The following is a 25,028-nucleotide window of genomic DNA, read 5'->3' as shown; positions in this document are numbered from 1 at the left end:
ATCACTCAGAAGTTTACCGCAAACCAAACTGGAATGTTCAAGGAACTTATCGGCTTCATTACTAAACAATTGATGATGATGAGGTCCAATAGTCAGAGGAGCGTAGGGGGCGATGAGGGAGACCCGCACCGCCGCCTAGGCAAGTTCCTAGCGGAGATGGTTGCCATTGACTTCCTCCGACCGTAATGGGGATTAATGATGATAGTGAAGACGACACAACACCACGCAGTCATCTCGAAACAGGGAAAATCACGGACCCCGCCGGGAATCGAACCCGGAAACCCGTGCCCGGGAAGTGAGAACGCTACCGCGAGACCACGAGCTGCGGACACTAAACAGCTAGGGTACGGTAAGATCTGTGCACGCTGTCTCACTGACGAGAACAAACAACGTCTGTTGGAATGCTGCGAGCTACTTTTGCAGCGCTGCCGTGACGTAGGAGACGACTTCCTTTTGAATATTGTCACGGAAGGCTAGCCATGGGTCCATCCTTACGGTCCATAAGAGAAAAGACACATATCGCTAGCCGTCTCCTCCTTGGGCGAAAAAGTTCATAACAGAACCATCCACAGAAAAATAAAATTCTTTTGACTGTATTTTGGGATCATCATCGAGTTTATGTGACTGATTATGTGGTACGAGGGGCAACGGTAAATTCTTCTCAGTACAGCGACACACTAAAACATCTCCGTCACCAGGTTCGTCGTGTTAGAGGCAGTCTGGCGCCAATAATTTTGCAACATGACAACCGTCGTCCACATACCCCGCGCGTGGCTGAAAAGGTTTTGCAAAACCTGAAGTCTGAATCGATTCGACACCTTCCTTACTCGACCGATCTTGCGCCTTGCTACTCAAGAGAGACCCCAAGGATAATCATTACACCTCGCACCATTTTTATTTATTTATTCGTGTCAGAAACATTTACGACGTGTAAAATAAAGTACAATATTTAAAGTCGTGTGTGTATATATTCGCAAGACAATTATTTACACTTTTGCCGTCCAGAAGTTAGCGGCATCTATTGCATTCGGCGTTGCATGTAGCAGGTCTTCTGTTGTGCATGCTGCTGGGCATTGGTTACACCGGAGCAGGTGGGAGGTCGTCTCTGCGATGCTCCACACTCACAGAGCGACGGCTCCTCTAGGAAACCCCATTTAGTCAGATTGCTCTTACATTGCGTGACACCCGAGCCTAGTCTGTTGAGGGATCTCCATGTACTCCAATTCTCTGTGTAGCCGGGTGGTAGTCTTTCGCTTGGTGTAATCCATCCCGTAGTACTGGTAAGCCTCGCAGGCCACACTTCGATTCGGCATTGCTGTGGTGCCCCAAATAGCGCCTCGGTAGATCTGAGGAAGCTCTTTCTGGATTTTAGTCTTGGGTTTGCTGGTTGATAGCCATATAGGGGGGGGTGAGCTTCAGAAGTTTCTGATTTTTTCTTCTCACTTTTAGCTGCTACCTCTCGGCGGATGTCTGGGGGTGCAGCTCCCGCGAGGCTGTACAGTTTATCCAGAGGAGTAGGCTTCAGGCACCCGGTGATGATACCTCGCACGATGGGGTGAAGGTAGCTGTCAACACCTGCATTCGAGAAAAGTCGGAAGAATTTTCCAGAGACAGAATGAAATAACTTCTTACATGTTGAGAGAAATGTATTGGTCTTAACGGCGAATATGTTGAAAAATAAATATGATTCTGATGCTTAAGAATTGTACTTTAATGTGCTTTCTGACCGATTTTCCTAATTGTTTTTGTTCGTCTTTTAGAAGCATGCATACATTACTTTTCAGCCTACTTTTGTATATGTACATACGTACTTCGCAAGCCACCATACGGTGCAAGGGGGAAAGTAACTTTTACCCCTACTATTCATTTTCTTTGCCGTTCCACTCACAAATGGATCAACGAGTGTCTGTATGCTGCCGTATGAGCCCTAATTTCTCCAATATTGCCTCAGCGGTCCCTAAGTTAAACATGCGATGGCGGCAGTAGAAGCGTTCAACAGTCAGCTGCAAATGTCACTTACCTAAACTATCTAAATACTGTTTAGCGGCCGGTCGCTGTGACCGAGCGGTTGTAGGCTCTTCAGTCCGGAACCGCGCTGCTGCTACGGTCGCAGGTTCGAATCCTGACTCGGGCATGGCTGTGTGTGATGTCCTTAGGTTGGTTAGGTTTAAGTAGATCTAAGTCAATGGGGCTGATGACCTCAGATGTTATGTCCCATAGTGCTTAGAGCCATTTGAACCATTTGAACTGTTTAGCGGAAAGAACGTTGTCTTCCGTGCAGGTGATCCCATTTGAGTTCACGAACCATCTCCTCAATACTCGCGTGTGGAACGAACTTAACAAATCTAGTAACGCCCTTCTGAACTGCTTTAATGTCTTCCTTTAATCTGACATTTTATGGATCCCAAACATTCCAGTTGTGCTCAAGAATGGATCGCACTAGTCTTCCACTCACGATCTTCTTTGTAAGTGAGCTACATTTTTCTAAAATTCTCCAAATAATTCTAACTCGATCGTTCATCTTCACTACTACAGACCTTACGTGTGCTCGTTCCATTTCATATCGCTTTCCTACGTTACACCGAGATAACTAATCGATGTAAGTGTGTCACGCAGCACATCACTAATACTTTATTCGAACTTTACGGGATTGTTTTTTCTACTCACCTGCATTCGCATTTTTCTACATTTAGAGCACGCTGGCATTCACCACACCAACCAGAAATTTTGTTTAATTCATCTTCTATCCTCCTGCGGTTACTCAACGACGACGTCTTCTGGTACAGCATGGCATCATCAGCAAAGAACGGCAGATTGCCGCTCACCCTGTCTTATGCATACAGAAAATAATGGCGGTCTTATCACACCTGGTCCCGGCGGAGGTTCGAGTCCTCCCTCGGGCATAGGTGTGTGTGTTTGTCCTTAGGATAATTTAGGTTATGTACTGTGTAAGCTTAGGGACTGATGACCTTAGCAGTTAAGTCCCATAAGATTTCACACACATCTGAACATCTTATCACACTTCTCTTGGACACTCCTGACGTTACCTTTTTCTCTGAGGGACACTCGCCGTCGATGACAACGTACTGGGTTCTATTGCTTCAGAAGTCTTCGAGTTACTCACATATCTGAGAACCAATACTGTATGCTCTTACCTTCGTTAACAGTCTGCAGCGGGGCACTCTGTCAAACGCTTTCCAGAAATCTAGGAATTTGTAATATGTTTGTTTTCTTTCATCCATGGGTCGCTGGATATCGCGTATTAGAAGAATAAGTTGAGTTTCACACAGGTGCTTTCCAATTCCGTGCTGATTTATAAGGTTCCAAGGATAATTGTGCAGCAAGCCGACGCAAAGCATAATGGTCTGTAATTTTGCTTTAAGGACAAGGGAGAAGATACATTTAAGCCAATGCATACAAGATTATACAAGAAACTGCTTTCTTCATGTTTACACTCCAATAAAACAATTGCTCCTGATGAAAAATTAGAATAAGTTTTATTCGAATTACATGTACTGTGATGGTTTTCTACTTTATAAGGAAGTTACATGGTGACAAAACTGTACGTGATACAAAAAACTGAGATAGAATGTGCATTCAGTGCTCAAAAAGCCTCAAGATTAAGCTGTTTCTCGTTGGCGTGTGTCATTAATGATACCAACCCTTACGCAGTCTTAGTTATGAGAATAGTTTCTTTTTAGTGACTGAGCACAGACCAACGAAATTACTATATTGGGCAAATAAGAAGTATCTGCACATAAATTAATTAAAATTTTATTACACTCATCACTACAGTTGTGGATTTATGTGAGTGATTCGAGTTGTGGATTATGATGCCGTGCTAGGACTCACACTAAAAATGCCGGCGTTTATAAGAGCAGAAGTGCTACATCTACATCGATACTCCGTAAGCCACCTGACGGTGTGTGGCGGAGGGTACATTGAGTACCTCTATCGGTTCTCCCTTCTAATCCAGTCTCGTATTGTTCGTGGAAAGAAAGATTGTCGGTATGCCTCTGTGTGGGCTCTAATCTCTCTGATTTTATTCTCATGGTCTCTTCGCTAGATATACGTAGGAGGGAGCAATATACTGCTTGACTCCTCGGTGAAGGTATGTTCTCGAATCAGCATGGGTTTCGAAAAAGACGATCGTGTGAAACCCAGCTCGCACTATTCGTCCACGAGACTCAGAGGGCCATAAACACGGGTTCCCAGGTAGATGTCGTGTTTCTTGACTTCCGCAAGGCGTTTGATACAGTTCCCCACAGTCGTTTAATGAACAAAGTAAGATCATATGGACTATCAGACCAATTGTGTGATTGGATTGAAGAGTTCCTAGATAACAGAACGCAGCATGTTATTCTCAATAGAGAGACGTCTTCAGAAGTAAGAGTGATTTCAGGTATGCCTCAGGGGGGTGTCGTAGGACCGTTGCTATTCACAATATATATAAATGATCTTGTGGATAACATCGGAAGTTCACTGAGGCTTTTTGAGGATGATGCTGTAGTATATCGAGAGTTTGTAACAATGGAAAATTGTACTGAAATGCAGGAGGATCTGCATCGAATTGACACATGTGCAGGGAATGGCAATTGAATCTCAATGTAGACAAGTGTAATGTGTTGCGAATACATAGAAAGAAAGGCAGATCCTTTATCGTTTAGCTACAATATAGCAGATCAGCAACTGGAAGCATTTAATTCCATAAATTATCTGGGAGTAGGCATTAGGAGTGATTTAAAATGGAATGACCATATAAAGTGCTACAGATGATGTAGTCAACATCTTCCTTCCTCACTTTAGTAGATTTTTCCTCCGGACCTAGTTACGAGGGTCGTTCAATAAACAATACCCCACATTTAAAACAAAAGCCATTAATACACATAGACAAACGTCCTTGTTGATGCTTCACATTTGATGTTTGTTCTGTGTGCTGGTCAAGTTTCGAAACGTTCTGGCAGATGTCAGAGCCGTAGTACAGCATCAAAATGGAGTCTACTTACGACTCACGTTGCAAGCAGCATGCTGTTATTGAATTCTTGTGTGCAGAAAAAGAAACCGTGGTGAACATCCATAAACGTTTGTGTGCAGTGTATGGCGATGCTGCAATTGATAGGAGTACAGTTGGGCGATGAGTAAAGGACGTTACAGCCTCAGGAAATGCAGAAACAGAGCTCCATGATCAGCCACTACCCCGGACATGCCATTATTTGTGCCGACCGGCGCATCGCAACTCGACAGCTGGATCTATAGTTATCGGTCGACATTCGAAGTGCGTCTGCAGTGATCGAGACTCTCGGATATTCAAAGAGGTGCTCACGATAGGTTCCACGATTGCTCACGGAAGACCACAAGATTCAAAGAAAGGCCATTTCATTTAAATTGTTGGAGCGTTTTGATATGGGCGGAGAGGGCTTTCCGTCACGGATCGTTACGAGGACGAAAGCTGGGTGCACCACTTTTCGCCGGAAACAAAAAGGCAGTCCGTGGAGTGGCATCACCCTCATTCATCACAAAAGAAGAGATCCAAGACAACCACCGCTGCCGGAAAAGTCGTGGTGACAGTCTTCTGGGATTGTGATGGCGTCATTCTCGTGGATGATATATCAAGAGGGTCAGGCATCAATTCAGAGGCATAGATGAAGACTGAATAAACTCAAGAACCGTTTCCGACGTGTTCGATCGGACAAGAATACAGCAGAAATCTTGCTCCAACAAGATAAAGCAGGCCACACACGACTCTGAGAACCCGGGAACACATCGCCAAATTGGGTTGGACATCATTGCCCCATCCACCCTACAGTCCAGACCTGCCACCCTAGGACTACCAACTCTTTGGGGCACTGAAAGATTCTCTACGGGGAACACATTTTGAAGATGACGAGAGTGTCATGGCTACATCTACAGGACAAGAGCTTTAACCAGCCTATTACACAACGTTGGCGTACAGTCATGGACGTGAAGGAGACTACACTACTGGCCATTACAATTGCTACACCACGAAGATGACGTGCTACAGACGCGAAATTTAACCGACAGGAAGAAGATGCTGTGATATGCTAATGATTAGCTTTTCAGAGCATTCACACAAGGTTGGCGCCGGTGGCGACACCTACAACGTGCTGACATGAAGAAAGTTTCGAACCGATTTCACATACACAAACAGCAGTTGGCCGGCGTCGCCTGGTGAAACGTTGTTGTGATGCCTCGTGTAAGGAGGAGAAATGCGTACCATCACGTTTCCGACTTTGATAAAGGTCGGATTGTAGCCTATCGCAATTGCCGTTTATCGTATCGCGACATTGCTGCTCTCGTTGCTCGAGAGCCAATGACTTATCATATATGGAATCGGTGGGTTCAGTAGGGTAATACGGAACGCCGTCCTGGATCCCAACGGCCTTGTATCACTAGCAGTCGAGATGACAGGCATCTTAACCGCATGGCTGTAGCGGATCGTGCAGCCGCGTCTCGATCCCCGAGTCAGCAGATAGGGACGTTTACAAGACAACAACTATCTGCACGAACAGTTCGACTACGTTTGCACCAGCATGGACTATCAGCTCGGAGACCAAGGCTGCGGTTACTCTTGAGTCTGCATGACAGACAGGAGCACCTGGGATGGTGTACTCAACGACGAACCTGGGTGCACGAATGGCAAAACGTCATTTTTTCGGATGAATCCAGGTTCTGTTTACAGCATCATGATGGTCGCACCCGTATTTGGCGACATCGTGGTGCACGCCCATTGGAAGCGTGTATGCGTCATCGCCATACTGGCGTATCACCCGGCGTGATGGTATGGGGTGCCATTGGTTACACGTCTCTGTCACCTGTTGTTCGCAGTGACGGCACTTTGAGCAGTGGACGTTACATTTCAGATGTGTTACGACCCATGGCTGTAAACTTCTTTCAATCCCTGTGAAACCCTACATTTCAGCAGGATAATGCACGACCGCATGTTGCAGGTCCAGCACGGGCCTTTCTGGATACAGAAAATGTTCGACTGCTTCCCTGGCCAGCACATTCTCCAGATCTCTCACCAATTGAAAACCTCTGGTCAATGGTGGCCGAGCAACTGGCTCGTCACAATACGCCAGTCACTACTTGTGATGAACTGTGGTATCGTGTTGAAGCTGCATGGTCAGCTGTACCTGTACACGCCATCCAAGCTATGACTCAATGCCCAGGCGTATCAAGGCCGTTATTACGACCAGAGGTGGTTGTTCTGTGTACTGATTTCTCAGGATTTATGCACCCAAATTGCGTGAAAATGTAATCACATGTCAGTTCTAGTATAATATATTTGTCCAATGAATACCCGTTTATCATTTGCATTTCTTCTTGGTGTAGCAATTTTATTGGGCAGTAGTGTACGTAGAAAAATAGGACATAGACAAGACATGTTGGTGTATATTGTCACCAAATTCTGATTCTTAACAATAAATATGTTCTGAGGTAAATGTGGGGCATTACTTATTGAACGACCCTTGTAAATATGTCTGTAGTTTCAATATTCCACGAACACTTTCTCGTGTCCAGCGATAGTGTGTGCTGCTTCCTTTTGAACAATATTCTATAGTTACAGCTAACTGTGCTTGAGGACTCACTTCAAACACACATATTTACCAAGATTTCTTGCCTGTGCTGTAGGCTGTAGTCTTACAAATTTCCCGTTCAGTCTCGATTCCAGAAATTTGATAATTTCCATTTCACTTACAGTGCCATCATAAGAAGACAACATAATGTTGCTCCTAACACAATTACGTGTGGCAAAACTATATGCATTTCATTGCGTTACAACTTATACCCTATTAGCTGCGGCCCAGGCAGTTCATTATTCATTTTCTGATCCGCAGTCACGCACGACTTTCCTTTGGTATATTATGTTCGTAGCGCTACAGTAGAAAAATTTCGATCAAGAAACCATCCTTCAAAACAGCATGGAACTGCAGACGTTTCAGTTCAACTTAACCAACTCGTGGGAACGAGACGGGCAGAGGCTTGCCCTCCACACTGCCAGAATTTGCTATGCATAAGAAAGAAACCCATTGCCTTCGACCAATCGCGCAGAGCATGGGCAACAATTAACAGAATACGCACCAATCATGACACATGCACGGGCGCTCTTCGTGGTTCGGATAAGCTTCCATCCCCAAACTGCGATTGTGGAGCAACCTCGCAAACCATTCGTCACGTTGTTACAGTGTGTCCTGGTACGGCATACCGTGGAAATTCCGACGATTTCCCTAATGGCAATGAACGACGCAATTGATCAAATTAAAAATGGAAATTTCTGTTAATTTCGTGTGTTATTGTCTGTATTTTATTTAATATTGAGTTTCAAAGCCATACGATGAATGAATAAATAATCAACTAAAATTGTGGCAATGTTGTGGTACGTAGATTGCTTCTGACACCTTTTGTTAATCAGTTATGGTGACGAAAATTATGTTTATTACACACATATCAACTGCTTAATGAAGTCTTTTCAGTGTAGATACAACACTGTGCGAGTAGAAGACTGCTTAATTTCCGCACGATTTTTCGGAACTGAATGTCATGTGGCTCTGGCAAGCTCTATCGTTTTTCTCATTCCCTTTTCTATTGTATTAGCGGCTTTCCCATGTTTCGCACGGATAGCACGAAGTACCCCTGATCGGAAGGGTTTTCTAGCGTAGCGGTAATTTATTTCGCTAAACACGTAAAACGTTCATCCACCACAGTTTCAGACTGTCTAACGGCGACCAGGAGCCACAAAAATTTGATTTTCAGTACTTGATATAGTTATTAACTGTGTTTAAAAATTTAAGACGGCGTCATAATCTACATGAAGAGGTATAATCTTACGTTAAAGGGTTAACACATTAAGTCAAGTATTTAAATTAGAAACTGTGTACTCTTATACATCTTGAGACAGTGTAAGTAACAACTCGCAAAATACCCAGATTATATTCATCCAATATTTTAGAACAAGAGCACTTAGCGACTTCCAATAAACTTTACACTTAATTTCGAAACTCTTCTCGCTGATGCCCTCGCAAAATAATGAGAGGAAAAAATGTATGGCTTACTACTTTTTCTCCGTTCGTGCAGTGCAATTTAAGTATAAGATATGACGTTTCGATTTATTTCTTCTTTAGGACCAAATCCATTAGCAACAGATTTTTCAGATAGTACCTAGGTATACCACTGAATGTACCTGCAAAATTACGTAATTGTACGACATATAATTAATGAGATACGAAGTTTTTGTATGCGAGTTCCATTCTTTAACGAATTAGGTTTTTTTTGAGGGGAGGGTGGAGGGTGACAGGGTTCGGTACTGCTATGTATCAAACGTCCCTCGTGAATCAGTGTACTCGTTAATGAAAACCGCTTCAAAATCCATGCTGTAGTTCTTGAGATCAGAATAACACGACAATGGGCCTTAATTTATCATATTTCAGCCAATTTGCACTAAATGTTTAGAAATTACAGACGCCAACGCTTCTTGTGATTCAGTCTACCTGTTAGTCAAAATTGTATCGAAATCCCTACAATACAGAGTGATCACAAAGTCCCGTTACCCCTTACGTACTAGATGTTAATACATTGTTGTTTCTTATTGTTGTTGCACATCAACAGAAGTAAAACGAGGATAATGGAATGTAGTCGAGTTAACTCGGGTGATGCTGAGAGAATTAGATTAGGAAGTGAGACACTTAAAGCAGTAAAGGAGTTTTGCTATTTGGGGAGCAAAATAACTGATGATGGTCGAAGTAGAGAGGATATAAGATGTAGGCTGGCAATGGCAAGGAAAGCGTTTCTGAAGAAGAGAAATTTGTTAACATGGAGTATAGATTTAAGTGTCAGGAAGTCATTTCTGAAAATATTTGTATGGAATGTAGCCATGTATGGAAGTGAAACATGGACGATAAGTAGTTTGGACAAGAAGAGAATAGAAGCTTCCGAAATGTGGTGCTACAGAAAAATGCTGAAGATTAGATGGGTAGATCACATAACTAATGAGGAGGTATTGAATAGAATTGGGGAGTAGAGGCGTTTGTGGCACAACTTGACTAGAAGAAGGGATCGGTTGGTAGGACATGTTCTGAGGCATCAAGGGATCACCAATTTAGTATTGGAGGGCAGCGTGGAGGGTAAAAATCGTAGAGGGAGACCAAGAGATGAATACACTAAGCAGATTCAGAAGGATGTAAGCTGTAGTACGTACTGGGAGATGAAGCAGCTTGCACAGGATAGAGTAGCATGGAGAGCTGCATCAAACCAGTCTCAGGACTGATGAGCACAACAACAACAACATTGTTGCAGGTGCTGACATACATCAAAACCATGGCTGATGAGTTCAATTTCACAATGGAAGAAAGGGTCGCAATGAGCATGTGGACTTATGAACGACACAATGCAGGAAAATCAATGAGAGATATTCAGCATGATTACACTGTGAGGTTTCAGAAATCTTCCCAACCAAAACCAATAATATTACGGTAGGACAATAAGCTCTTTGCAACTGGATTCATGGAAGTTAAGCCATGCTGAGGATGACCTCCATGACTGGAAACGAGTGTGGAGGCTGCAGCGACTCTCATCAGGAAAGGCAATTTGTAAGTGGCCACAGGAATGGGGAGTTACATACTCGACATTACAAAAGACGTGTGAATACAGATTTGAAGTTAAAGGCTTTTAAACACTCGTTTGTAAACGAATTGAGCGATAATGACACACAAAAGAGTCATTAAGCTTGTGGGTAAATACTCGATGTCTTGACATCTGTTCTTTCAAAGTGTTTTTCTCGGACGAATGTCTCAGTGCAAAAGCGAGAAACACTTATTTTTGGAGTACAGAAAACCCAGAGTTTGACGAACTTGAGCACAACCCACCGCATGTCGTGATTTGGGCTCCTATATCTGTAACCTACCTGGTAGGTCCACATTCAGCCGGCAGTGCTGTGGATTGCACTGAGCATCTCACTACGTTACGTGATTGGTTTATTCAACATCTGCAGCATCGGGGGCTGCTCAGTCGTGTACGGTCCCAGCAGGATGGAGCACCAGCCCGTTATGCTATTGTCGTTAGAAAATATGTCAATGAAGTGTTCCTGATAAATGGACTGGATGTGATTCTGTCCATTAGCCTGCACCTTCGGAGTCGCCACCCAGAAATTCTGATGAGTCATCTTCCGACAGTGCGTTACGAGTGTTCATTAAACAGAAGGCTACAGCCACACGTCACGATACAGTTGACGAACATAAGGGGGCTGTTCGACGTGCATTTACTGTCATCATACCAGCAGCGTTGAGGGCAATTTCACATGGTACATGGAGAAGAATCATGCTTTATTATGAAAACGATGGTGTTCACCCAGACACACTGGAATATGTAATAACGGATAGTCGGACTACCTTAAAGTATGTCCTCTGCCATCATCACATATCAATGCAATGCGGCCATTTATGAATACAGGGTGGTCCATTGATCGTGACCGGCCCAAATGTCTCACGAAATAAGCGTCAAACGAAAAAACTACAACGAACGAAACCTGTCTAGCTTGAGGGGGGAAACGAGATGGCGCTATGATTGGCCCGCTAGATGGCGCTGCCATAGGTCAAACGGATGTCAACTGCGTTTTTTGAATAGGAACCCCCCATTTTTATTACATATTCGTTTAGTACGTAAAGAAATATGAATGTTTTAGTTGGACCACTTTTTTCGCTTTGTGATAGATGGCGCTGTAATAGTCACAAACATATGGCTCACACTTTTAGACGAACAGTTGGTAACAGGTAGTTTTTTTAATTAAAATACAGAACGTAGGTAAGTTTGAACATTTTATTTCGGTTATTCCAATGTGATACATGTACCTTTGTGAAGTTATCATTTCTGAGAACGCATGTTGTTACAGCGTGATTACCTGTAAATACCACATTAATGCAATAAATGCTCAAAATTATGTCCGTCAATCTCAATGCATTTGACAATACGTGTAACGACATTCCTCTCAACAGCGAGTAGTTCGCCTTCCGTAATGTTCGCACATGCATTGACAATGCGCTGACGCATGTTTTCAGGCGTTGTCGGTGGATCACGATGGCAAATATCCTTCAACTTTCCCCACACAAAGAAATCCGGGGACGTCAGATCTGGTGAAGGTGCTTCGACGACCAATCCACCTGTCATGTTGCTACTCAATGCCGCTTCAACCGCACGCGACATGACATCCGTCATGTTGGAAGTACATCGCCATTCTGTCATGCAGTGAAACATCTTGTAGTAACATCGGTAGAACATTACGTAGGAAATCAGCATACATTGCACCATTTAGATTGCCATCGATAAAATGGGGGCCAATTATCCTTCCCCCCATAATGCCGCAGCATACATTAACCTGCCAAGGTCGCTGATGTTCCGCTTATCGCAGCCATCGTGGATTTTCCGTTGCCCAATAGTGCATATTATGCCGATTTAAGTTACCGCTGTTGGTGAATGACGCTTCGTCACTAAATAGAACGCGTGCAAAAAATCTGTCATCGTCCCGTAATTTCTCTTGTGCCCAGTGGCAGAACTGTACAAGACGTTCAAAGTCGTCGCCATGCAATTCCTGGTACATAGAAATATGGTACGGGTGCAATCGATGTTGATGTAGCATTCTCAGCACCGACGTTTTTGAGATGCCAGATTCTCGCGCAGTTTGCCGATTAGCCGCGACAACAGCTAAAACATCTACTTGGGCATTATCATTTGTTGCAGGTCGTGGTTGACGTTTCACATGTGGCTGAACACTTCCTGTTTACTTAAATAACGTAACTATCCGACGAACGGTCCGGACACTTGGATGATGTCGTCCAGGATACCGAGCAGCATATATAGCACACGCCCATTGGGCATTTTGATCACAATAGCCATACATCAACATTATATCGACCTTTTCCGGAATTTGTAAACGGTCCATTTGAACACGGGTAATGTATCACGAAGCAAATTCCGTCGGCACTGGCGGAATGTTACGTGATACCACATACTTACACCTTTGTGACTATTACAGCGACATCTATCACAAAGCGAAAAACGTGGTCCAACTAAAACATTCATGTTTCTTTACGTACTACATGATTATTTAATAATAATGTGGGTTCCCATTTTAAAAAAAGGCAGTTGATATCCGTTTGACCTATGGCACTGCCATCTAGCGGGACAACCATAGCTCCATCTGGTTTCCCCCTTCAAGCTAGACGAGTTTCGTTCTTTGAAGTTTTTTCGTTTGGTGCTTATTTCGTGAGATATTTGGCCCGGTCACTATCAATGGACCACCCTGTATATGGACATGTAATAGGGGGTAACGAGAGTTTGCGACCAGTCTGTACTTCCCGAGATTAGCCTCCACATACAGACAAGGGACATTAATTTCTAATATGTATCGACGTGTCCTTCTCGGAAGCAACCCCCTCTCCTTCTCTCTTGGCAGGTCCCTGGACTCGTACACGGTTAGTGAACATTCGCGCGCCGGAGATCAACGCGTCGTGTTCTGTGCGTGCCGTCGTTTTGTGCTTAAGTGGTTCAGTGTTATTCGTTTTGTGCACCTACGTTCACGTGTGACAATTTTCGTCTCTGTCTGTGTCCAAGTGTCTGAACAATTTTATCTTGGACTCTACGCCCGTGAACGGCACCTTGTATTTTAAAAAGTGTTTGTCTCCATTTATATGTCCACCATGTTTTTTCTCTAAATGTCTTCATTTGTATATTTGTGTTTCTCTCCTGCCAAAGAGCGGCGTCGTATGCTGCTGCAGGCCTGCCTGTAATACAGGTTTCAAAATAACAATAAAGAAAAAAAATATCTCGGAAGCAAACGTTATCCAGTGTGCACTCGATGTGTACATACTCGTACGTGCGTTTCGCTGCCTCGCAGCTGTTATTCGACGGCTGCCGCTGCCTAGGCTGGTTCGCGCATAGCTGCACAGCGCACTAATCGTTTACGTAATGGCGGGCAAACGGGCAAGCAGCCTGAATTTCTTTGCACGACTCGCCGCGGTCTCGATGGCGGCAGGCGGTCGCGTTTCAGTAAATCTCCGGCCTCATTTCCTGTAGGGAATTGCGAGACGGAATCCAAAGCCGACCGCGGCGAAATTTCCTGCGAAAGTCGTCATCTCCCCCGCCATTTTCCGTAACTTGAGGTTTTGCGCAGTAGTGACTGCGAGCTTGATTAATGTCTTTCTTCTACTACTAAGTTAATGTTAAAATAAAAGAGAACAACGCACGAAAAAATCTAGACATAATTTCAGCCATTCTAATAAAACAAGGCTGCATCAGTTTTTCGATATTTTCAATGCTGAAGAGACATTGATTTTGGCTCTCCTCACATATCAGCGCACGTGAACCAGTCGTCACCAGGTTTATAACACAACTAGCATCTCATCTCCCACTTCGCAAGGTGCTCGGACTCAAATGAAACAGAGCGCTCTGATATGTCTTTTTCCAAAGCTGTTACTCTTTCTACTGATTTGCTAAGGTCTCTCAATGGAGAGAAGTCTTCCGAAGTAAGAGTGATTTCAGGTGCGCCGCAGGGGAGTGCCGTAGGACCGTTGCTATCCACAATATACATAAATGACCTTGTAGATAACATCGGAAGTTCACTGAGGCTTTTTGCGGATGATGCTGTGGTATATCAAGAGGTTCTAACAATGGAAAATTGTACTGAAATGCAGGAGGATCTGCAACGAATTGACGCATGGTGCAGGGAATGGCAATTGAATCTCAATGTAGACAAGTGTAATGTGCTGCGAATACATAGAAAGAAAGATCATTTAGCTACAATATAGCAGGTCAGCAACTGGAAGCAGTTAATTCCGAGAATTATCTGGGAATAGGTATTAGGAGTCATTTAAAATGCAGTCATCATATAAAGTTGATCGTCGGTAAAGCAGATGCCACACGGAGATTCATTGGAAGAATCCTAAGGAAATGCAATCCGAAAACAAAGGAAGTAGGTTACAGCACACGTGTTCGCCCACTGCTTGAATATTGCTCACCAGTGTGGGATCCGTACCAGATAGGGTTGATTGAAGAGATAGAGAAGATCCAACGGAGAGCAGCGCGCTTCGTTGCAGGATCATTTAGTAATCGCGAAAGCGTTACAGAGACGATAGATAAACTCCAGTGGAAGAGTCTGCAGGAGAGACTCCCAGTAGCTCGGTACGAGCTTTTGTTGAAGTTTCGAGAACATACCTTCACCGAGGAGTCAAGCAGTATATTGTTCCCTCCTACGTATATCTCGCGAAGAGACCATGAGGATAAAATGATAGAGATTAGAGCCCACACAGAGGCACACCGACAATCCTTCTTTCCACGAACAATACGAGACTGGAATAGAAGGGAGAACCGATAGAGGTACTCAAGGTACCCTCCGCCACACACCGTCAGGTGGCTTGCGGAATATGGATGTAGATGTAGATTTCTTTTCAACTCTACTCCACTATTAGACCCAACATCTTTTATAATGTCTCTTCAACACTCTACCCTTTGTCCATACACGCATTGCTCTTAACAGCAAAGCGACATCTCGTCAAACAGTACCCCAATGTTGATACACTGAAGAGCCAAAGAAACTGGTACGACTGCCTAATATCGTGTAGGGCCCCCACGAGAACGCAGAAGTGCCGCAACACGACGTGGCATGGACTCGACTAAAGTCTGAAGTAGTGCTGGAGTGAATTGACAATATGAATCCTCCAGGGCTGTCCACAAATCCGTAAGAGTACGAGGGGGTGGAGGTCTCTTCTGAACAGCACGTTGCAAGGCATCCCACATATGCTCAATATTCTTCGTATTTTGGGAGTTTTCTGGCCAGCGGAGGTGCTTAATCTCAGAAGAGTGTTCCTGGAGCCAATCTGTAGCAATTATGGATGTGTGAGGTGTCGCATTGTCCTACTGGAATTGCTCAAGTCCATCTGAATGCAAATGAACATGAAGCAGGGAATTGTGTGGTATTGTTCTGGATGTCTTGTCTGAAAATTGCCTTGAGCAGATAGTTAGGGAACCAACTCGTGAGGATAACGTCTTAGACCTCCTGGCTACAAACAGACCTGAACTTATAGAATCAATTAACGTAGTGAAGGTATCAGTGATCATAAGGCCGTGACAGCATCTATGACGACGGGTTCTACAACGAATGTTAAGAAAGGTAGGAAGATATATTTGCTCAGCAAGGGTCACAGGATACAAATTTCTGAATATCTTAGTCAGCATCAAATATTCGGTGATGAGGCCAAAGATGTGGAGAACAAATGAAAAAATTCAAAGACATCGTTCAATATGCCCTAGACAAGATGTTCCGAGTAAGGTTTTAAGAGGTGGGAAAGATCCATCATGGGTTAATAGCTGTGTCAGAAAAGCGCTACGAGAAGTAAAAACCTAGCTGTCAAACAAAAGCTGAACGAAGCGAAAATGAGCATAAGGAGAGCAATGAGAAAGGCGTTCAATGAGTTTGAATGTGGGACGTTGACAACCGACCTGAGTAAAAACCCTAAGAGATTTTGGTCGTATCTAAAATCAGTAAGTGGGTCAAAATCATCTGTTCATTCTCTCAGTGACCACACTGGCACCGAAACGGAAGTTAACAGAGAGAAGGCCGAAATACTGAATTCGGTCTTCCGAAGTTGTTTCACCGCGGAAGATCGTGTGGGTGTTGGAGAAAACAATTCCTTTATTCCCACATATATTTAGCAATAACTTAACACTACACACATGAATGAATTGTGTAGACATGAGCGACACGGAATAACTAACTAAAGCAAAGTCAAAGAATAACTATATCACTGCACGTAAATTAACACTTCACGGAATGTTTATGAAGCACTGTACACTTGTAGGGATCAATTGTCAGAAATAGGTCACTACATGACTCTCCCCTTTAATGCTAACGATACCGCAGATTAAATTTCACACGCCGTCCAGCTCTTGTAACTACGTCTTTCTTGAAACCGGGCGGTGCGTCACGTATGTCAGTGGTTGTGTCAGGGAGTGGTGTAGAAGTCCTCGACGTCGGTCTTGGTATTGCAGTGACTGGTGTTTGCTGATCGTTGTGGTGTTCATGGGGTACAGGAACACATCTTGTAGCTTCTCCTGTCTTCTCTAGTTTGTGTTCAGTGGTAGCTGTGGTGTGTGTTGCGTCCAGAAATGCAGGCTTGATACGGTCCACTGCAACTGTGGTGAGTGTACCGTTAATCATTATGCGGAAAGTATTGGTATCCCTACTGACTACCAGATATGGTCCGTCATATTGTGGCTGCAGTGGTTTACGCACAGTATCATTGCGTAAGAACACATGCATGCACTTGTCTAGCTCCGCAAAAACGAACGAGTGCCTTCCAAGCTGGTTTCTGGGCATTGTTGGTCTCAATTGGCTTATATGCTCTCTTAATCTTGTGACGCATTCTGAGGCTGTGATTGTATCATCTCCCATGCTGTGCAGAAATTCTCCAGGTAGGCGTAACGCTTGTCCGTACACCAGTTCTGCTACTGTTGCTTTCAGATCACTTTTGAATGACGTTCGTAGACCCAAAAGTACGATAGGTAATGTCTCTGTCCAATTCGGTGTTGCGTGACATCTCAGTGCTGCCTTTAATTGTCGATGAAGACGCTCAACCATGCCATTTGATGCGGGGTGGTATGCCGTGGTGCGTATGCGTTTCGTGCCTAATAACGTAGCCAATGCTTTGAAAACGTAGGCTTCAAATTGTCGTCCTTGATCAGTTGTAATTTTCAGTGGAACTCCAAACCGGGCAATCCAACCACGAAAAAATGTTTGAGCTATAGTTTCTGCAGTGATGTCCTTCGTTGGAAATGCCTCAGGCCACCTAGTAAATCTGTCAATCACCGTGAGGCAATAACTGTAGCCTTCCGATGTCGAGAGTGGGCCGATGATTTCAACATGCACATGGTCAAAACGCTGATTTGGTGGAAGAAATGTGCCTAATGGTGCCCTGACGTGCTGTGTGATTTTATTCCTCTGGCACGCCAAGCATTGCTTCACAAATGTTTTACAGTCTGTGTGCATACATGGCCATACAAATTTTTGTATGACCGATCTGAGTGTGGCTCTTACTCCTGGGTGTGACAGATTGTGCATTGATGCAATTGCCTGTCTTCTGAATTGCTGTGGCACAAATGGACGTACCTTTCCTCTTGCTACGTCACAGTACAAGTCAATGCTTGCTTCAGGAAATGTCACGAGCTGTAGCTTCAATCTTTTCTCTTGTTGCAATAGATCACGCAACTCACTATCACATTGTTGGGCGTGCGCGAGGGCGTCGTAATCAATGGCCTTTGTCACTGCTTCCACCTGTGCGATGTCATCTGCTACTGTGGACACTGCTTCTATGCGAGAAAGTGCATCAGCTGGAACATTTAGCTTCCCTTCCACATACACAATGCTGGTCGTGAACTGGCTGATATAGTCCAAGTGTCGCAGCTGCCTGGGCGATGCTTTCTCCGGCTTTACCTTAAAGGCATAGGTAAGCGGTTTGTGATCTGTGTAAATCGTGAACTGTCGCCCTTCTAATGCGTGTCTGAATTTTTTTACAGCCGCATAAGCTGCGTACAGCTCACGGTCATACGGTTGCGTGTTCAAATCACGTCGGGGTCACCAAATGTGGGTGTTGGAGAAAACAATTCCTTTATTCCCACATACATTTAGCAATAACTGAACACTGCGCACATGAATGAATTGTGTAGACATGAACAGCACGGAATAACTAACTAAAGCTAAGTCAAAGAATAACTATATCACTGCACGTAAATTAACACTTGACGGAATGTTTATGAAGCACTGTACACTTGTAGGAATCGATTGTCAGAAATAGGTCACTACAATCGAAACACTGTCCCTCCTTTAAATTGTCGTGCGAACGTCGAAATGGCAGATATTGACATAACCGATCGCGGAATTGAAAAGCATCTACAATCGCTTAGTAGTGGAAAGGACCAGATGAGATACCTGTAAGATTCTATAAAGATTATACGAAAGAACTTGCTCCCCTTCTAGCAGTAATTTATCGTAGATCGCTTGAGTAACGAAAGGTACCTAAAGGCTGGAAAAAAAGCCTAGGCCATTCGCGTTTTTAAAAAAGGTCGTAAGACACATCCACACAATTATAGGCCTACACCGTTAGCGTCAATCTCTTATAGAATTATGGAACATGTTTTATGCTCAAGAATTATGACGTTGTTGGAAAATGAACATTTTCTCTATAAAAATCAACATGGATTCCGCAAACAGAGATTCTGCGAAACTCAGCTCGCTCTGTTCCTCCACGAGATCCACAGCGCAGTGTACAACGGTGCTCAGGTCGATGCCGTGTTCCTTGATTTCAGTAAGGCATTTGACACCGTCCCGCGTTGCCATTTAATGAAAAAAAAACAAGCTTACGGAGTACCGGAGTAGACTTCCGATTAGATTCAAGACTTTCTTGCAGATAGAACTCAACAGGTCGATCTTAACGGATCTAAATCGACAGATGTAAAGGTAATATCCGGAGTACCACAGGGAAGTATGATAAGACCATTGCTGTTTACAACATATGCAAATAATCTAGTAGACAGCGTCAGGTCCTCTATCCGCAGATGATGCAGTTGTATATACCAAAGTAGCTACGCCAGGAGACAGTAAGAATTTGTAGAGCGACCTGCAGAGGATTGATGATTGGTGCAGACTCTGGCAGTTGACTCTGAACGTAAGTAAATGTAATATATTGCGCCTACATAGGAAAAGAAATCCACTACTGTACAGCCACACTACTGATGACAAACAGCTGGAGACAGCGTAAAACATCTAGGCGTAACTAACCAGAGCGACCTTAAGTGGAGTGATCACATAAAACAGACAGTGGGAAAAGTAGATACGAAACTCAGACTCAGATTCATCCGAAGGATCTTAAGGAAATGTAACTCATCCACGAAAGAAGTGGCTTATAAGGCGCTTGTTCGCCCGATTCTTGAGTATTGTTCATCTATCTGGGATCCCTATCAGGGAGGACTGACAGGAGAGAGAGAGAAGATCCAACGAAGGGCAGCGCGTTTTGTCACGGGGTCGTTTACCTGGCGAGAGAGCGTTACGGAGATGCTAAACGAACTCCACTGGCAGACGTTACAAGAGAGGCATTGTGCATCACGGAGAAATTTACTACTGAAATTTTGAGACAGCCCTTCTCAGGATGAGTCAGAGAACGTATTACTTTCCACCACGTACATCTCACGTATTGACCACGAGGAGAAAATTCGAGAAATTAGAGCCAATACAGAGGCTTACCGACAATCATTCTTCCCACGCACTATTCGCGAGTGGAACAGGGTTGGAGGGATCAGGTAGTGGTACCAAAAGTACCCTCCGCCACACACTATTCGGTGGTTTGCAGAGTATGATGTAGATGTACATGCAGAATGGATGCAGGTGAACAGAGAGGGTGCTTACGTACGTGTCACCTGTCACAGTCGTATCTACACGTATCAGGGGTCCCACATCACTCCAACTGCACACGCTCCATACCATTATAGAGCCTCCACCACCTTGAACTATCCCCTGGTGACATCGAGGATCCATGGATTCATGATGTTGTGTCCACACCCGTACACGTCCATCCGCTCGATACGATTTGAAACGAGACTCGTCCGACAAGGGGAAACATGTTTCCAGTCATCAACAGTCCAATGGTGGTGTTGACGGACTCAGGCCAGGCATAAATCTTTATGTCGTCCAGTCATCAAGGGTACACGAGTGGGCCTTCGGCTCCGAAAGCCCATGTGGATGATGTTTCGTTGAATGGTTCGCACGATGACACTTGTTGATTGCCCAGCATTGAAATCTGCAGCAATTTGCGGGAGGGTTGCACTTCTGTCACGTTGACTGATTCTCTTCATTCGTCCCGTTCTTGCGGCGTCTTTTTCCGGCTGCAGCGATGTCGGAGATTTAATGTTTCACCGGATTCATGATATTCACGGTACACTAGCGAAATGTTAGTACGGGAAAATCCCCACTTCATCGCTATCTTGGTACCCTGCCGTTGTATCTCTGTATTTGGATATGCATATCTATACCAGTTTGTTTTGCGCTTCAGTGTAGAATAAGTATATCGCTGAGCACCAACAACAAGCCATAGAGGATCAGCAGGCTGCATTCGCAACACTTCGTTGTGAGCATGGATGTATTATCCGCGAAGTTGTCATGACGTCACAAACCCTAAGGCAACGTCCCCAATATCATTTGTCCTAAACATTAGCTGCAGGTACTTTGACTGGACGGGGTAGTGGAACTGTTTTGCTCACAATTGCCAGCTTGCATCATTCACAGGTGTAGTAATCATTCTGATTAATTCCAAAAATTTAAATCAAGCAAATTTCATTCATAAGTGGGCACACTGAGGCGATTTTAGGTTGCGCTGTTTACTTTTACTGTAATAGTTTCACTTCTGCCAATTGCCCATAGATTTCCTGTCAGTCAAACTCTAAGTGCTCTCTGGGTGAACGCCCTGTTAGAAGGAAAGGTTAGAAAATCACAAAACCTACCGAAATATGTTCTCAGAATTCCGGAAAGTGCACATAGAACGAACATCAGTTTCGTCGGTCCATATTAAGGAAAATGCTGGATTAAGAAAAGAGCCTTTTCACATCACATACTTCTCTCCTTCGTTATTCGAAGCGTATACAAAAATGTTATATGGAGGAGATCAAACGCGTCGTATTACTGGATCAAATATGCATTTAAGTCAAGAAAAACATCTGAATATACGTTACAGACACTGTATTATTCACGAAAGCACTGTGACATTCACTATTTAAAACAACTGCAGCGTGCACACGACAGAAATTAAGAACAAGAAGCAACTGTAAACAGTAGTCTGCTAATGTTCTGGGACATCCAATACGACGGCGCCGGCTTTAAAGCAGTGTACATCATAAGTCCGTAGCACCATCTCCTCTTATTATACCTCCAGTGTTGTGAGCATATAGTAGAAACGTCTATGCAGTGTGCACAGCACAGCCACCATCCAACCGAAATGGTCACGTGATTGAGTACAAAGCTGTTGTTTACATTTTGCGCTAAAAGAAACTTTAATATTCCACGTATCTGCGTTGTTTTGACATATTTATTTATTTATTTATTTATTTATTTATTAGCAACAGCAATGCTAGAGAATTATTACTGTCGTGGATGCAAATCGAAATTCGTCAAAGGAGAGAAAGTTTCTTTTCATAGGCAAGTATCACAACAGTCTAATAACACACACATCAAAAAAATTTTGCATCACCACGATTCCCAGAACTTCTGAAGATAGATGCTGACTGTGGATATTGTATCACAGACACTATCCCTTTGACAGTTCAGAGATGTCACTAAACCCGCTAAAAGATGTAAAGAACTATGCATGAGAAGCGCCTATTAGACGGAGGGTCTCCAACAGCCGATCAGTTCCAGTCATTCCATCAAGAAGGAGGTACACGGCTCGTGTTGTCTATAGTTAAACCATGCCTTAGACGGTCAGTTCCGTGGTTCGATAGCGTCCGCATTATTATTTTGTGCCAGGAAGGGCTCTCAACAAGAGAAGGGTCCAGGCGTCTCGGAGTGAACCAAAGCAATGTTGTTCGGACATGGAGGAGATACAGAGAGACAGAGAGACAGGAACTGTCGATGACATGCCTCGCTCAGGCCGCCCAAGGGCTACCACTGAAGTGAATGACCGCTACCTACGGATTATAGCTCGGAGGAACCCTGACGGCAACGGTTGGTTGGTTTGGGGAAGGAGACCAGACAGCGTGGTCATCGCTCTCATGGGATTAGGGAAGGATGGGGAAGGAAGTCGGCCGTGCCCTTTCAGAGGAACCATCCCGGCATTTGCCTGGAGCGATTTAGGGAAATCACCTGACGGCAACGCTCCCATGTTGAATAATGTTTCTTGTGCAGCCAGAGGACGTCATGTTACGACTCAAACTGCGCGCAACAGATTGCATGATGCGCAACTTCACTTTCGACGTCCATGCCGAGGTCCATTTTTGCAACCACGTCACCATGCAGCGCGGTACAGATGGGCCCAACAACATGCCGAATGGATAATTCAGGATTGGCATCACGTTTTTTTCACCGATGGTATCGCATATGCCTTCAACCAGGCAATCATCGGAGACGTGTTTGGAAGCAACCCGGTCAGGCTGAACGCCTTAGACACATAGTCCAGCGAGTGCAGCAAGGTGGAGGTTCCCTGATGTTTTGGGGTAGCATTACGTGGGGCCGACGTACGCCGCTGGTGGTCATGGAAGGCGCCGTAACGGCTGTACGATACGTGAATGCCATCCTCCGACCGATAGCGCAGCCATATCGGCAGCATACTGGCGAGGCAATCGTCTTCATGGACAACAATTCGCGCCCCAATCGTGCACATCTTAACTTCAGGATGACGACATCGCTGGACTAGAGTGGCCAGCATGTTCTCCACACATGAACGCTATCGAACATGCCTAGGATAGATTGAAAAGGGCTGTTTATGGACGACGTGACCCATCAACCACTCTGAGGGATCTACGCCGAATCGCCGTTGAGGAATGGGACAATCTGGACCAACAGTGTCTAGATGAAATTGTGGGTAGTATGCTACGACGAATACAGGCATACATCAGTGCAATAGGACGTGCAACTGGGTATTTGAGGTACCGATGTGTACAGCGGTCTGAACCACCACCTCTGTAGGTCTCACTGTATGTTGGTACAACATGCAATGTGACGTTTTCATGAGCAATAAAAAGGGCGGAAATGATGATTATGTTGATCTCCATCCCAATTTTCTATACAGGTTCCGGAACTCCTGGAAACTTCTTTTGATGTGTGTACTTATCACTTCAGTAAGAATCGATTTGTGTCTTAATTAATATCGAGACAATGTGTAATGAAGGTATAAATTCGAAGGGCTAATTTATGTCACTGTATGACCATATATTTTTATATGACGACTCTTGAGTAAACTAAGTAATGTGGGAGTGTACTGCCAGTGGACCTGTTCAATGTACACATATTTCGAGCAATGTTCACCTGCAAGATAAGGTTTATGTATGATAGGCCGAATCATTTACTTCGTAAGATCAATTTTAGTTTCGCTAAGGATGAACGAACATTTATCAAAACGTAAAAATGGCGGAAATTCTTCCTTAAGAGTATTTCTAAGTGAAATAAATCGCAAATTTTTTTGCATGCAATAGCTCCAAATCCGATATTTTTGTGGACACTTTCTCTTTGATGTACAAGGAAGTCGTTTTGCAATGAAAACGCAGCAAAACTGTGTAAAACACATACTCGGCAATACGACGGAGTGCAGTACAAAACCTAAAATATGGCTGTGGCTGACCCATCACTTCCTTAAAAGAAGTAAAGAAATAGCACCTGAGGTGCGACACTTGTCGCAAAAAAGCAAAGTGCTCCTATGTGTATCTCTTCAAAGCTTTAAACTAAATGCATTCCAGATAAATAACGCAGTTTGTTAATTATTGTTATTATTAAAGGGAAGATGTTTCATGGTAAGCAACCGAAACATCTTCCCTTTAATAATAACAATAATTTGTTTACATCACTTAAAATCGTAGTGAAGGACAATTTCAGTTGAAAATACGTCGTCTCAGTTCGTGTTTTGGTTGTAGGGCACCCCACGGAAATTTCGTCAGGTGGAGAAACAAAAGGCGAAATCTAATGTAAAACGTGAACCTCTTGGTTCGTAAACGGTAACGGCGCTGTTTAAATAAATAAATAATATTATAAAAAGTGGCTGGTTGCTGTAACCTTCTGTATAGGAGTCAACCTATATTTTGTATACAGCCACAGGCTCAAAATATCAGTTTTTGCCAAAACAATGGGAAACGTTTTAATGACCCCTAATATTTTGAAACGCAGAGCGTCCTGCAGTGCCACTATTAAGAAGTGCATCTACAGATAACTTCAGGGAAACTATAGCATCTGTAGTGTTATTAACTTTGTTCCAAAAACATTTTATATAGTA

Source organism: Schistocerca piceifrons, chromosome 4 (genome assembly GCF_021461385.2).
Source record: "Schistocerca piceifrons isolate TAMUIC-IGC-003096 chromosome 4, iqSchPice1.1, whole genome shotgun sequence".
Lineage (NCBI taxonomy): Eukaryota > Metazoa > Arthropoda > Insecta > Orthoptera > Acrididae > Schistocerca > Schistocerca piceifrons.
Note: the sequence above shows the minus strand (reverse complement) of the source record.